Genomic DNA, 14,002 nt, shown 5'->3' on the forward strand with positions numbered 1-14,002 from the left:
GGTTAGCCTGGTGATGGGTATTAAAGGGGGCACGTTCTGCATGGAGCACTGGGTGTTATGCACAAACAATGAATCATGGAACACTACATCAAAAACTAATGATGTAATGTATAGTGATTAACATAATAATAATAAAAAAAAAGAAAACATACTCATTCAGAAAGTTGAGACATTCCTTCTTCTGGATAGTCCAGGTCTCCCACTTGTATTTGCATCTTAATTGTTAAATGTAAATTCAAATGAAAGAATTGACGTCTTGTGTTCTCTGTACACATCTTTTAATTTCTGAAAGGCCAGAGATTCCTGAAAGTCAAATTCTTTAAGAAACCTGTGGAGTTCCCACAACCTGCTGGACTCTGTACTGAGGACCAGGGATTAGAATATAGAACAAAACTGACCCAGCCTCAGTCCTTACAGAGTCTATAGCTTGCTGGCAATAGCAGACACTTCATAATGGGTGTCTCTTGTGGGTTGAAATGTGTCCCCCAAAAAGATATGAAGTCCTAATTCCGGTATCTGTGAATGCAAGTTTTTTTGGAAATAGGTTCTACCGGTGTAATAAAGTTAAGATGAGGGCATGACGGTGGGCCCTGACCCAACAGGACTGGTACAGTTGAGAGAGAAGGTCACAGAGGTAGAGATTATAGTGTCTAATGTCAGGAACACATGGGCTACCAGAAGCTGGAAGAGGCAAGGAAGGGCCCTCCCCTAGAAGCTTCCGGGGGAGCACGGCCCTGCCAACACCTGGACGTCAGATTTCTAGCTTCTAGAACCGCGAGAGAATAAACTTCTGTTTGGAGTCATCCAGTTGGTGATATTTTGTTATGACATCCCCAGGACACTAATAGAGTGTCAACAATCATCAGTTTTGTGGGGGTTTCTTTTTTCGGGGGGGACAGAGTTTATGTAAGTAAACTGTTGGATATTTTCTGCTGTTACCAGAAAGATTTCATTGCATGCAAAATATGTGACAAAGTGCTAGTATACTTAATATATAAAAAGCTCTAATAATTCAATAAGTAAAAAATAAATACCTTATCAGAAAAATACCGAATTCACCAAAAAAAATGCATGTGGCTGATAAGCATTTGACAGTGGACCCAAAATCACTGCTGATTAAACAAATGCAAATTAAGATAAGTTTCTTTTCACCATCAGATTAGCCAAGATCTGCAAAGCCCAGAGTTAGTGATAATTTGGGAGAAAGAACGCTCTATCACACTGTTGAAAGCAGAACAAGCTGATAAATTTATGCATGGCATTTTGTCAAATTTTATCAAAATTAAGAAGATACCTGTTCTCCAATCCATCAAGTCCACATCCAAGAATTTATCCCTTAGAGATTATTGGACAAGTGTGCAAAGACTTCTAGGCAGAACCAGTTACCAGAGTTCTCTGTAGTACAACCCCAAACTGGAAACAGCCTAAAAGTCCCTCAACGGGGGATTGGTTAATATAGTCATATTCATACAATGGACTACAGTGAAGCCCCTGAAAAGATAAGAAAGATGAAAATGTATCGACCCATGTAGATCTAGGACCTATTGAGGAGTGAAAAAAGGTGGTTATAGGCCAGTATTACGGTACAGTCCTAGTCAAATAAAAATGTAGGTTTGTAGCAACATTAAAAGGCTGGGAGAATATATTCACACCAAACTGTCAATCGTGGTTTTTTTTTGACCTCACATTTCTTTTGTTTTTTTTCTCTTGAGCCTTGGGAAATAGAACTTTATATTATTTGAGTTTTTTAAAAAACAGAAAAAAAATAGTCTTTTAATTTTGAAAAAACAATGCAATCTGCATGATAATCCTATCCTTTCGCTTATATCAAACTTCACTAAAAGCTCAGAAAATTTTCTCAAAGGGGAAAAAAAAAAATCATGTGAAGTCAATAATTATCATGTGACATCCGAGCTGTTGTCAGAACCTTCTGGCATATAAACGACTACAGTAAGGTTTCCTGCCTTACCCAACCCCACCTGATTGTGATCTTTTGTACACTAAGGCGGGCCTGATCTGTCTCCCAAAATGACAATGCTCTTAGAGAAGGGAGGCCTCTCGGGATGCTGTCTATTTAGTCGGTAAGGGATGCCTTGCTGGGTCCAGCTCTTCTCAGCTCTACAAATCTTCCACAGCCCATGTGCCCACACTGAACTCTCTAGCTCACACGTGACATCCCCCTTGGAGGTGCAAACCGCCTCATTTTCACTTCTCAGGAGTGTCAGGTTTTTTCCTATCCATGCGCTCATTAGTATAAATCAAATCTCCCTGTCTGCTGCTTCAGCAGGACTTTTTCCTTCTGGGAACCGGCCTCTGGGTCTGGCTGGGTTCATAATGCACTGGTCACCTGATTGGGAGGATATAATGGGGGACAGGGGCACAGCAAGGAATACAGAGCCAATGTGGGCTCAATCCCAGGACCCTGGGACCACGACCTGAAGGCTACTAACTCCTACTTACCTTTTCCCCCCCATCAACTTTATGGAAAGTTAATTTATATAAAATAAAATTCAGCCATTTAAATGTACATTGTGATGAGTTTAACAAATGTATACACACCCATGTATCTACCACCACAGTCAAGATGCAGTCTGGTCCCATCTCCAGAAAGCTCCCTCAGGCCTCTGTGTAGTAAGTTTCTGCCTTGTCTCCACTGAAATGCTTTGGGTCACTATAGTCTTGGCTTTTCTAGAACTGCATAGAAACGGAACCATGCCATATGTGGTCTTTTGTGCCAGCCTACTCTCACATAGCATAATGCTTTGCAGATTCATCTAGGTTGCCTAAATAAAGTAATTTAGGAAGGCTCACTTGCTGGACCAATTTGCTCTAGTTCACTCCAGAGCCAAATGTCAACTTTCACGTTTGTCTGCCATCTGTCACAATGCAGGCCAGGGGTTCCTGTTCTACCTAAGATTACGGAGAGAGACCCTTTGTTCCTCTTCCCTTGTTGGTTACACAAGACAGTAGGTTACAAGAAACCTTCATTTCAGGGGCTTCATTTCCTCTGGTTTTCAAATTCATGCAGCGATACATGGTCATATTCCCCACTACTGCTGAAGGGCAAGCAACGAGCAGTGCCAGCAGACAGAGGAGCGTGGGAACACCTGCGGTCATCAGACAACCTAGAAAAGGGACCTTCTGGAGCAGCATTTCTCCGACTTTAGTGTGCACGCAGATCACCAGGCATGCAGATGCTCATTCCATAGGTCTGGGACAAGGCCTGAGGTTCTGCATTTCCAACAAGCTCCCAGGCAAAGCCAATGCTGCTGGTCCCCGAACCACACTTCGCATAGCAATGTTCTAGAAGACACAGGGGCAGATTCTATGGGTTGGTAGGGAAAGTCAAACCTCTAAGGAGGCTGAAAACATGTACCAACCTACGCTTGAGAAATACGCCTCAGAGACATAAATTTTCATCAATACATATACGTACATCATCAATCATCTCTGTTTTTTTAATGGCATCTCAATTTTCTCATCTGTAAAATGGGCTTTAAGCTATCTCTGTCATAGGTAGACCTCCAATATGGTCCCCAGTGATCTCTGACTCCTGGTGTCACACCCTTGTGTGATTCCCTCCCCTTGAGTACGAACTGGGCCTAGCAACTTGCCTCTAACAAATAAAATACAGCAAAGATGATGCGACATCACTTTCAAGATGAGGTTGCAAAAGCCTGTGAGTTTCACCTTACTACCATTCTCTAGCTCGCTCTTTCCCACCTGTTCAGCTCAATGAAGCCGCCTGCCATGTCGTGAACCTCTCTCTAGAGAGGTCTGTGTGGCAAGGAACCCAGGGAGGCCTCTGGCCCACAGGGAGAGATGAAGTGAATTCTGCCAGCAACCACATAAATGAGCTGGGCAAGAGGTCTTTTCAAGTCAAGCCTGTGAGAGACCCAGAGCCAGAGGACCCAGCTAAACTGTGCCTGGATTCCTGATCCACGGATACCGTAAGATAATAATGTTATGGTTTTAAGCCACCAAGTTTGAGTCATTTCTCATGCGGCAATAGATAGCTAACACATTTCAGAGTTGTTCCAAAGATTAAAAAAGACAAATGAATTCATGTAAGAACTTAGCACAGTGCAGGGCACAGAGTGTCCCCTTGGCAATGTTAGTTGAATCTAAAAATAGCAGAGTCCTAAACATTGCCAGGATCTGTAAACAGCAGTGGCGGCCACTAATCTAAGAATAATCCATGTGTATAAAGTCTGCTACTTTCAGCCTTGTCAGGGAACCTGCAGACCAAAAAGTTGGACACGTCCCTATAAATACAAAGGCATAACTCATGCCGCGCGTGTTTTACATATTGATGCAGATATCCCACTTCTTAAACGTAAGCTTGCTGTTTCGTGGATCTTAGGGCCGTGCTCATGTAGCCCAGCAGGGAGGAAGAGGAGAGAAGGGGGCACAGGAACACCTGAAGTCATCAGAGGATCTAGAAAGAGACCTTCTAGAGCAGCATTTCGCTCTAGAAGAGGAAGAGGAGGAGGAGAGAAGCGGAGCGCCCACTGAACCCTGGTTCGTCAAGTGGCATTCCCACTTTTTCTTCTCATTCTCTCCCTCCTACCGTCTAGTTGATTCAAAGAGGCAAGTTCAGCGGCAATCATCAAGCCAAATGGAAACTCTAAGAACCACGTCTGGGAAGTCTGTCCACTCCAACAGCCGTTACAGCCCTTCACCAAAAGTGGAAGCCCAAATCTATATTATGAAAATCACTGTGAAGAGTGTGAGAGCATTTCAAAGGGAGACCAAGTCCCCCGTTTAACAGACCTTTATTCAGTGTCCACTGTGTGCCGGGCATTCTGCCCTCCTCGGTGATCCGGGGAAACAAAAATAAGTAAAGCGCCATCTGGCGGAGGGGACAGGCACATTCACACCGGACTGTCCGGGAGACCCCTGGTGGAGCATCTTCATCTACTGCGCCTGCTCCGTTGCAGGCTTGGGAGTAGGGGCGAGGCCGTAAAGCTGACCTCTCAACTAGAGAGCGAAGACAGGTTGGGACGTGTTGTAATAGAGGTATAAAACAGAGTCAAGAAAATACAAAGATGCCACAAGTTACTTCTGACTCGGGGCCCAGGAAAGGCTTCCTAATGAAGGTAACATGTGAGTGTGGTTTTGAGGAATACATAGGATCTCACCACGCGGGTAAAAGCATTCCACATGGGTGAGGGCAGGAGAGGTACAAAGGCAGTGAGGTGTAAACGTGCGAGGGACATGAGGAAATGCCAACGAAAACACCACCACAGGAGTGTCGGCTGTATGGCAGAAGAGTGGGAAGCGAAGGCTAAAATGGGGAAGATCATAAAAAGCCTTGAAGCCAAAAAGAGGCTGGATTTATTCTGCATGTAACAAAAAAGCATGAGTACCTTTTAAGGACAATAGCGATTTGGCCATGCATTAGCCAGTACGCTTGAGGTTGCTAGTGACTGAAACCCAATTCAAACTGGCTTAAGCGAAAAAGAATGTATTGGTGCACTCGACTGGAAAGTAAAGAGGTGCATCTGGCTTCGGGCTCAGCTGGTGCCAAAGAATAAATCATACCATCTCTCAGTACTACCTTCCCCTTCTTGACTTCTTTCTCATGGGGATTCTCTCCACACTGTAGCAAAGATGGCCATCAACAGCTTAAGACTTACATCAGGGGCTTAGGCTCCCCTGTGCAAACAGAATGCTTCTTCCCCAATAGTTCCATCAAAGGTCTGGTAGCTACAGCTTTCTCCATAATCAACATCACCCATTACCAACGTAAATGCTATGACCAGGGGAATACAGTGTCCATCTTTTGGGGGGGGGGGTCGGCCCTACCCAAACTCCACTCACTGAACGGGGCTGGGTTCTCAAAGGAAAATCCAAGGGCTGCTTTCAAAAGAAAGAGAAATGGGTGCAAAGCTGACAAAAAAAACCACACACACCCAAAAACCAATACCCTGTCCATTGCAAACTAGAAGAGGAATTCTAGAGACCATCTTTTGGAGCAAATGCAATACAGGGGTCCCCCCAGAGGCCAGAAAGCCTCTGCAACAGACCAGGCAAGACAATGGTGTGAACCAGGACACAGCACGGGCATGACAGGAACAAAACAGTGGCTCATAATCTCACACAGAGTACTGAAGGGTCAAGAGAGAAACATTTTAGGAAGTAAATATGGAAATCATGTGTGTAATCAATGTGATTTAAAGGGTCCTGTGGTACAAAGACAAAACTTAGATTTTATCATGGTTCTACCCATGTGAAAAAAGTTCAGGTTATCATGGCTTATTTGCCGTCAGAACAAACACAGGCTAAGATAACTTAGGTTGAAGTTAGACAAACACCATGCATAGAAGTCTACTGAAAAAAAAAAAATTACTCATTCACTTTACCTGTGGACTCATATTTTTCTTCAATTTGCTTTAAAAATTAAAATAAATATCTAATTTCGTTACAAGCACCATAAAAATCCCTAGCCATATATGTGGTATAAGTACTTTATTAGATATATTCCAAAAAACAGTGCAGAAGGCAAGATCTCAGGTGAAGGAGTTCAGAACGTGCCACCTCAAAATATGCCGCTTTGGCATATTGACTATTTTTAACTGAAAGCACTTAAGAAACAGCAGATGCAAGAATGGTCCAGGCTCCCCTTTTCTATAAAAGCTTCCATGAGAGAGGTGCCCGCCCTCCCTGTATCAGGAAGAAAAGCACATCCTTATCACCAGAGACTTGGATTCACCACCAAAATGGATCTGTACAAATACACTAAAATAACTCTCCTCCTCTTCCACTAACTTCCCTCACCAATATATATCTTAGTAACCTCCCCACAATTTACTGCCCCTAACCCAAACCCCTTTGCCTTGCCATTTCTCCCCAAATGTACCATTTCCTTATCTAGAAGATCCAAAGCTTTCTGTTCTGGTCACTTCTTTGGGACCTCATTCTCTTGTGAAGCCCTCCACATACACATAAAAATTTAATAAAACTTGGATGCTTTTCACCTGTTAATCTGTCTTATGCCATTGTAATTCCTAGGCCCAGCTGGAAACACGCAGAGGGCAGAGGATTTTTTTCCTTCCCTACACAGGAATCTAAATATTCTTTTCATGAAAAAAGTGCTAGAGGCAGAATGGGGTTGGGGAAAGAACACGCTGCTGCAGGTGGGGAGTCCTGGTTCCACCCCCTGGCAAACCAATCAGCCCCTCAGGGGGTCAGGATTCTCATCTGGAGAAAGAAGAGGTAGAGCTGGACTCTGCCTAAGGTTCCTTCTCCATCTACTATTCTGTGTTTTTTGAAACAAAAAGTCCCCCTAAACCCAGAAGTCTCCCTCGCAGGGACAATTCTGAATCTCCTCAATTCTAGCCCTTTTCTGGTCAGCCTGCTGGGTGGCAGTTCTATTAAAAGCCTCATTGACACTTCCACCAGAACCCATCACATGAGTGTGAAGCAGCATTTCTGTGCAGATCACCCAACCACACCCCGTGTGAAGCACATGACTAAAGCCACACACCCATCTCAAATGGCCGGTGAAGGAGGTCAGTGTCCTTGCAATACCAGGAAAAGTACACCTACCAGAGCACCCAGGCAGTCAGAAATGACAAAACCCAAAACCCGGACCAGGGAAAGACATGTGCTAAAAGCTGATTCTAGCAAAGCTGGGTGTTTTACGAGAGGCCTTTTAATTGGAAGTAACAGAAAACCACTCTAACTTAAGAACAAAGTGGGATTTATTTTAAGGATCTAAATCTGTCTCATAAAACCTTAGATCAAGAAGTACATCCAAGCTTCCCAAAGAAATGGGAACTAAAAACATCAAAAAGTCTTTCCAATCTCTCTCCCTCCCCACCTCTGCCTTACCTTTCTCCTCTGTGTGCTTGTATCTCTGTGTGCGGACCCCCTCTCCTCTCCTTGGTTGAGCAGGTCGCTAAGCACGGCCACGTCTCAGCCCTCCTCTGGTTGGAACACCTAATTTAAACCTCCAGCATCTTCAAGTTCCAATTAAACCACACTGAAGGTTGTGATTGGCTCAGCTTGTCCACCTCTAGGCCAATCAGTTACGATCAGGGAGGCGGGGCCACGTGCTGGAAACCTGGCTGCCAGGACCTACCCCTACTACCCTGGAAACCTGGGCAGGGTAGTACACCAAGTTCCTGAAGGTCTTCGGCCATGAAAGGGGCTATGTAGGTGTGGAAACACTTCGGGCAAGTTTTCTGTGATTTTTTTCTTGCTTAAATATTTCTTTACATATTAAACGATCTACAGAAAGACATTCTATTGTCTACATAGTCTAATGTACAGAGGATCTAACTCGTAAGACACAGCTGCTCAATCTGAACATGACTATCATTTCTTAGTACCCATCATACTAACAGGGAAGAAAAGCAATTCAAGCAACTGGAGTTAATCTTCCCTATCTTTCACCCCAGAGATAAACCCGGGTCACTTAATTCTCCCCAGCTGAGTATGCAGCTGACATTTTAGTGAAGGAAGCATAAAAATGATTTCTGGCTATGTAGGTGTGTTTCATGCAAACACTCTTCTTCAGCAGCTCCTGACTTCAAATGAGAACTCCAAGCCCTAGCAGGCACGTTTGGTGCTTAATACATTTAAGAAAAAAGAATAGAAGTTATATGGTTTCCCCGGAAACCATTTTCTAAAGAAACTCGCACAAGCACCTTCTCCAGAAGCAGGTGCTGCTGCCTGAGGATTCTTCTCCCCCCACACCCCCCCCCCCGGGGCCATTCATTAAAGGGTCAAGGCCAAGACTCTGCTGGCTGTAGCTCCAGGAGCAATGGTTGAGCTTGTTTTACTTAAGAGTTATTTAGTATCAAGTCTCTCTTTACTACCTGGTTCTAGGAGAAAAATAAGCCCAGGTGGCTTTTGGCATCTTGAAAACCATTGGCAAGTACTGGCTTATCCAAGGGAAGTGGAAGAAGTCCCATGGTGTCTATCAGAATGGGTGATGGGGATTTCTCAGGGAACAAGAGGCGACAGCTCAGTAATTATTATAAGTGATTTGAATCTGAATTCTCAATGCAGTCATGTTCAGATTAGAATAAAAATGACCTGGGAAAGAGCAGTGGAGATCAGTACCAGGTCCAGGGCCTTTCTCAATACCTGTGGTCTTTTAGAATTTTGGGGTAAGGTTACCAAAAAAAAAAACTATCAGGTTTGTTTGCAGAATTTTCTGGAAATTATTGATACCTTGATTCCCAAAGTGCCATGGGAGCCAGGTTGAGAATGCTTCCTACCTAGCTTAAAGGGATATATTATGAGCCACCAGCTTATATAAGTAACCCCTTCTTCCACTGCACATTTCACAATCCTCCTGTTTCCTCCCCCTCCCATCTCCATAACAACCAGAATTGGTATCAGAAAGAAATCAGCCTGCCTCTTTGACTTTTGTCTCTAATTTAAGGACGCTTAACTTGGGAGGTCTACTTTATTTCTTCCTTGGGAACTCTTCACATTTTAAGGCATCAGTTCAATATCTTGGTTTCAAGATCCTCCCCCATGTCCAACATCAATAGAGAAGATGAAAATCCAGCAAATCACATTGGGAAAGGGGATATCATTCTAAGATACGGAAGGGACTGTATGATTCCTTTTAATAGATCAGGACAGGCAGTACAATTATAATACTGACTAGTCTGGTATAGGCAAGAGAAAGAAATGTAAGTCAGAAGAGCACTCACTCCAGACTCCTTTACTAAGCAAGGCCTCCAAAACTGTGTCCCATTTCCACTTGAAGTCATCCTCAACACTAAAGATCCCATGAGGTCAAGACTGAAAGTACCCAATCTACTTTAAGATAATGTCCTTTCTTTTTCAATATGATTATCAAACATTTATATGCCAGATACCATGTGAAATCTTTGGAATTCAGAATTAATAACACACAACTCCTTCAGAGACAGAGTCATTAAGTCTCTTACCTGTATTTTTTCTGGTTCATGTTTAGGGAAAAATCATGTTTCCTAATTAATCTGGGTAAAATATTAGATAGGAAAAACTTTTTTGAATCAACTGGTTTTCTAAATTTTCTAAAACATAAGAGCTCAAGTTCTTTAAATGTTTATCACATCAGTTTATCGCTGATGAATGATTCTTATCCTTGCCCCTCTTAAAAGGAAAATGGAGCCAGAAATCCAAATTAACATGGATTTGTATAAACAAGAACTACCATCAGCCCACCTGCAAAGCTCAATAAAGGCTCATCATTCTGTTTGTGGCCCTACCCTCTAAATTCAGCCCTCTGTTTCTGCAATTAACATGAAATATGCTGTTGATTGATAACTAAAACTGCACTTCCTTTTCCTCAAATTTCCTGGAACTCTCTTAAAATGTTATATTTATCTTAGTTAAATATGTAAGGCATATTTTGAATTCTTGTAGTATTTTGTCTTCACCGAGCACGTCAATTGACTTGAGACTATTTTGAAGTTACACAAATCTGGATGGATATAGAAACTGCAGAATAGAATGAAAGATTTCAGGACGTCTAACTAGACTAAATAATCAAATGAATAATATTGTGACAACTAGAATTGCTAGAATCTAAATGTACTCAGATTAAAAGAAAATCCTCTCATGGACTTTCCCCAGACAGCCACAAAATATATCATGGACACTTGCAAATCTAACATCCAAGAGTTCAACTATTGAAGGGCAACTCCAAAAGTCCATGGTGTATACAACTGATCATTTTGTGTAGGAAGCCGACTTTGAACCCAAGCTTTGAGGCTCATGTGAGGAGTTGGGGCACTTAGCTAATGAGTGAGTCTTTCTGACCCATCTTATTCATATCTCTACAATTCTTTGGGGTGTACATAAAAGCATTCACAAGTGCAATGTCAATGCCATTTGTTTATTGCTTTGCATGGTTGGTAGTTATCAATGCTATGCTTTTGTAGTTGGAAAATCCATTTATTCCCTAGTGCACCAAAAATTAGTGTTAATCATTAGAAATTCTATAGTGAGCAAATACACGAAAAATCCCTCTTCTCATGGACTTACACTATGTAGTACAGACAGACAGTAAACAAATGAGATAATTACAGATTGTAATAGGTGTGATTAAGGCAATAAATTTGGTGATGTGTTACCAAGTAAATGCATGAGGACAACCATACACAGATGGGTCAGGAAAGACCTTCTGAGGAACTGACATCTGAGTCAAAATTAGAAGGAAGAGAATTAGGGTGCCAGTACTTAGTTAATTATTAGCTGTTGCTGGAGAAAATTAAGTACAAATAGAAATAGACAATGCTATTTACCTGTTCCGGGAGATACTTAAGTATCAAAAGCCCTCTATGGGATGGATATGATACATTTAAATGCCTTTGCATTATGCATCTGCTTTTTGATGAGATATTTCATTCCTCAGGATGAAACAGAACCCCTGCTTGGCTATAATGTGTTATTTCATTAGGATAATCTATTCTAAACCGTATTTCTTGTAGGTGTTTTCTGTTACCAGCATAAGTGTTACCTTAGAGCAAAAGTGAATCAAATGTACAAAATCCAATTGTATTTCTATACCCTTGCAAGGAACAATCTGAAAATGAAATAAAGAAAAAAATTTCCATTTATAGTAACACACGAAAGAATAAAATACCTAGGAATAGATTTAATAATGAAGTGCAAAACTTATACTCTGAAAACTATGAAATGTTGTTGAAAGAAATTAAAGGAGATGTAAATAAATGTAAAAGTATCCATATTTATGGATCAGAAGACGATATTGTTAGGAAGGCAATACTCCCCAAATTGATCACAGAATCAACACAGTCTTCATCAAAATCCGTTGGCCTTGTTGTAAAAATTGACAGGCTGATCCTAATATGGAAATGCAAGGAACCCAGAATAAATAAAACAATTTCAAAAAGAAAGAAGAAGGTTGGAGGACCCACATTTCCCAATTTCTAACCTGACTACAAATATACAGTAATGAAGACTATATGGTACTGGCAGAAGGATAGACATATTGATCAATGAACTAGAACTGAGAACCCAATCTGAAAATGGACAAAGGATCTGAATAGACATTTCTCCAAAGAAAATATTAAGTAGTCAATAAGCACACAAAAAGATGCTCAATATCATTAGCCTAAATCAAACTCACAGTGAAATACCACTTCCTACCCACTAGGATGGCCATAATCAAAAAGAGAATAACAAGATTGGTGAGGAGGTGGAGAAATTGGAACCCTCATACACTGCTGGTGGGAATGGAAAATGGCACAGCTGCTTTGGAAAACAGTCTGGCACGTCCTCAAAAGACTGAACATTGAGTTACCATATGACCCAGCAATTCAACCCTTAGGTTAGAGAAATGAAAACCTATATCCACAGAAAAACTAGTACAAAATGTTCATAGCAGCATTATTCATAATAGGCAAAAATTAGAAACAACCCAAGATTCAGCAGTTGATGACTGAATTAAAGTGTACAATGGAATATTATTCAGCAACAAAAAAGAATGAAGTATTAACACATGCTATATTAGGGATGAACACGGCAAACAGTACGCTAAGTTTACGTGAAAGAAGCCAGTCACAAAAGACCACATACTGTGTGATTTCAGTTATATTAAATGTTCAGATTTGGCAAATCTATAAAGACAGAGATTAGTGGTTAGCAAGGGTTGGGGGGTGTGACGGGGCATGGGATTTCTTTTTGAGGTGATGAAAATGTACTAAAATTGATTGTGATAATGGTTACACAACTCTGTGAATATACTACAACTGTACACTTTAAATGGGTGAATTGTATCTCAATAAAACTTTTATATTAAAAAAAGTAAAGAAAAAAAAAGCCAGAGACAATACCAGGAAACATCAATGGTCCAGAAGATCAGAAGAGTCAACAAGAATTAATTAATTATGTATTTCTTTAATTAATTAATTAATTTTTTTTTTTAGAGAGAGGGCATGAGCGGGAGACGCAGAGAGAGAAGGAGAGGGAGAATCTCAAGCCGACTTCCCACCCAGCAAGGAGCCCATCCCGCGACCCTGAGATCATGACCTGAGCTGAAATCAAGAGTCAGACCCTTAACCAAGTGAGCAACCCAGGTGCCCCAACCAGAATTTCTTAAATCAACTTATCTACCTTGCTTTTAGGTACAACCTCTGTGTAATAACACTAGATGAAAATCTGTTGTTTTTAGGCCCTAAAGTAAAGGAGCTTTTATAAAGTAAAATATCTAAATATCTAAAGTAAAGTATCAGGCACTTCAATAAACCATTCCAGTTGTGACAACAACTCCAGGAATCAACAAACAAGAGTGTTTTCTAAGACCAACTGCATGTTAGATTTTAGGCTAAGATTAATCTCCCTTGAGGAGAAAAGATTAATATAGTAATTACTGTGTTTCCTATTTTTCTGGGTGTATCTATTCTAGAAACAAGACCCTGGTACTAATCTACTATGCCTCTGCTCTACTGGTCTCATCTCAGGCTTGATTCCTTACTGCAAAGACTGAGTGGAAGTCTCCCATAGTAATTTAGGATAAGAAAGATATTGTACAAATGCATTACTTTCTCCCAGCTTTCATGTCTCCCTGTTCCTATTGCTAAAATGAGGTTATCTGAGTCCATCAATTTCATGGGCTACTGTGTGATAACTGAGCTTATATACAAAAGGAAAAGTATGACCCAATAACAATAGCATCGTTTTAAAAAATGGTAAGATATTGGTTACTATTTTACAGTTTTCCCTAAACCAAAAGGTCCTTTTTCTTTTCCCAAGCGTGCTTTTAAGGGCCTTAAGTTAAGGTTCTTACCTTCTCTTTGCCTGATGCCTTAAGTATGTTAGTATCAGCAGTTTTTAAATATACCACAACCTGGGCGCCTGGGTGGCTCAGTTGGTTAAGCGACTGCCTTCGGCTCAGGTCATGATCCTGGAGTCCTGGGATCGAGTCCCGCATCGGGCTCCCTGCTCGGCAGGGAGTCTGCTTCTCCCTCTGACCCTCCTCCCTCTCATGCTCTCTGTCTCTCATTCTCTCTCTCTCAAATAAATAAAT

The 14,002-nt window shown here is 41.5% G+C and overlaps 1 long non-coding RNA gene across 1 annotated transcript in view; it reads right to left on the reverse strand.

The window, feature by feature from the left end:
* The window catches only part of LOC115940555 (uncharacterized), a 17,091-nt gene extending 9,167 nt beyond the window's left edge, over positions 1–7,924 (reverse strand). The window contains exon 1 of the long non-coding RNA XR_004075294.2: positions 7,837–7,924. This is a non-coding gene — a long non-coding RNA (uncharacterized LOC115940555). The remainder of the gene's footprint in view (positions 1–7,836) is intronic.
* Positions 7,925–14,002: the final 6,078 nt, after the last annotated feature.

This window comes from Leptonychotes weddellii, chromosome 12, assembly GCF_054177405.1.
Source record: "Leptonychotes weddellii isolate Sample4059 chromosome 12, ASM5417740v2, whole genome shotgun sequence".
Classification (NCBI taxonomy): domain Eukaryota; kingdom Metazoa; phylum Chordata; class Mammalia; order Carnivora; family Phocidae; genus Leptonychotes; species Leptonychotes weddellii.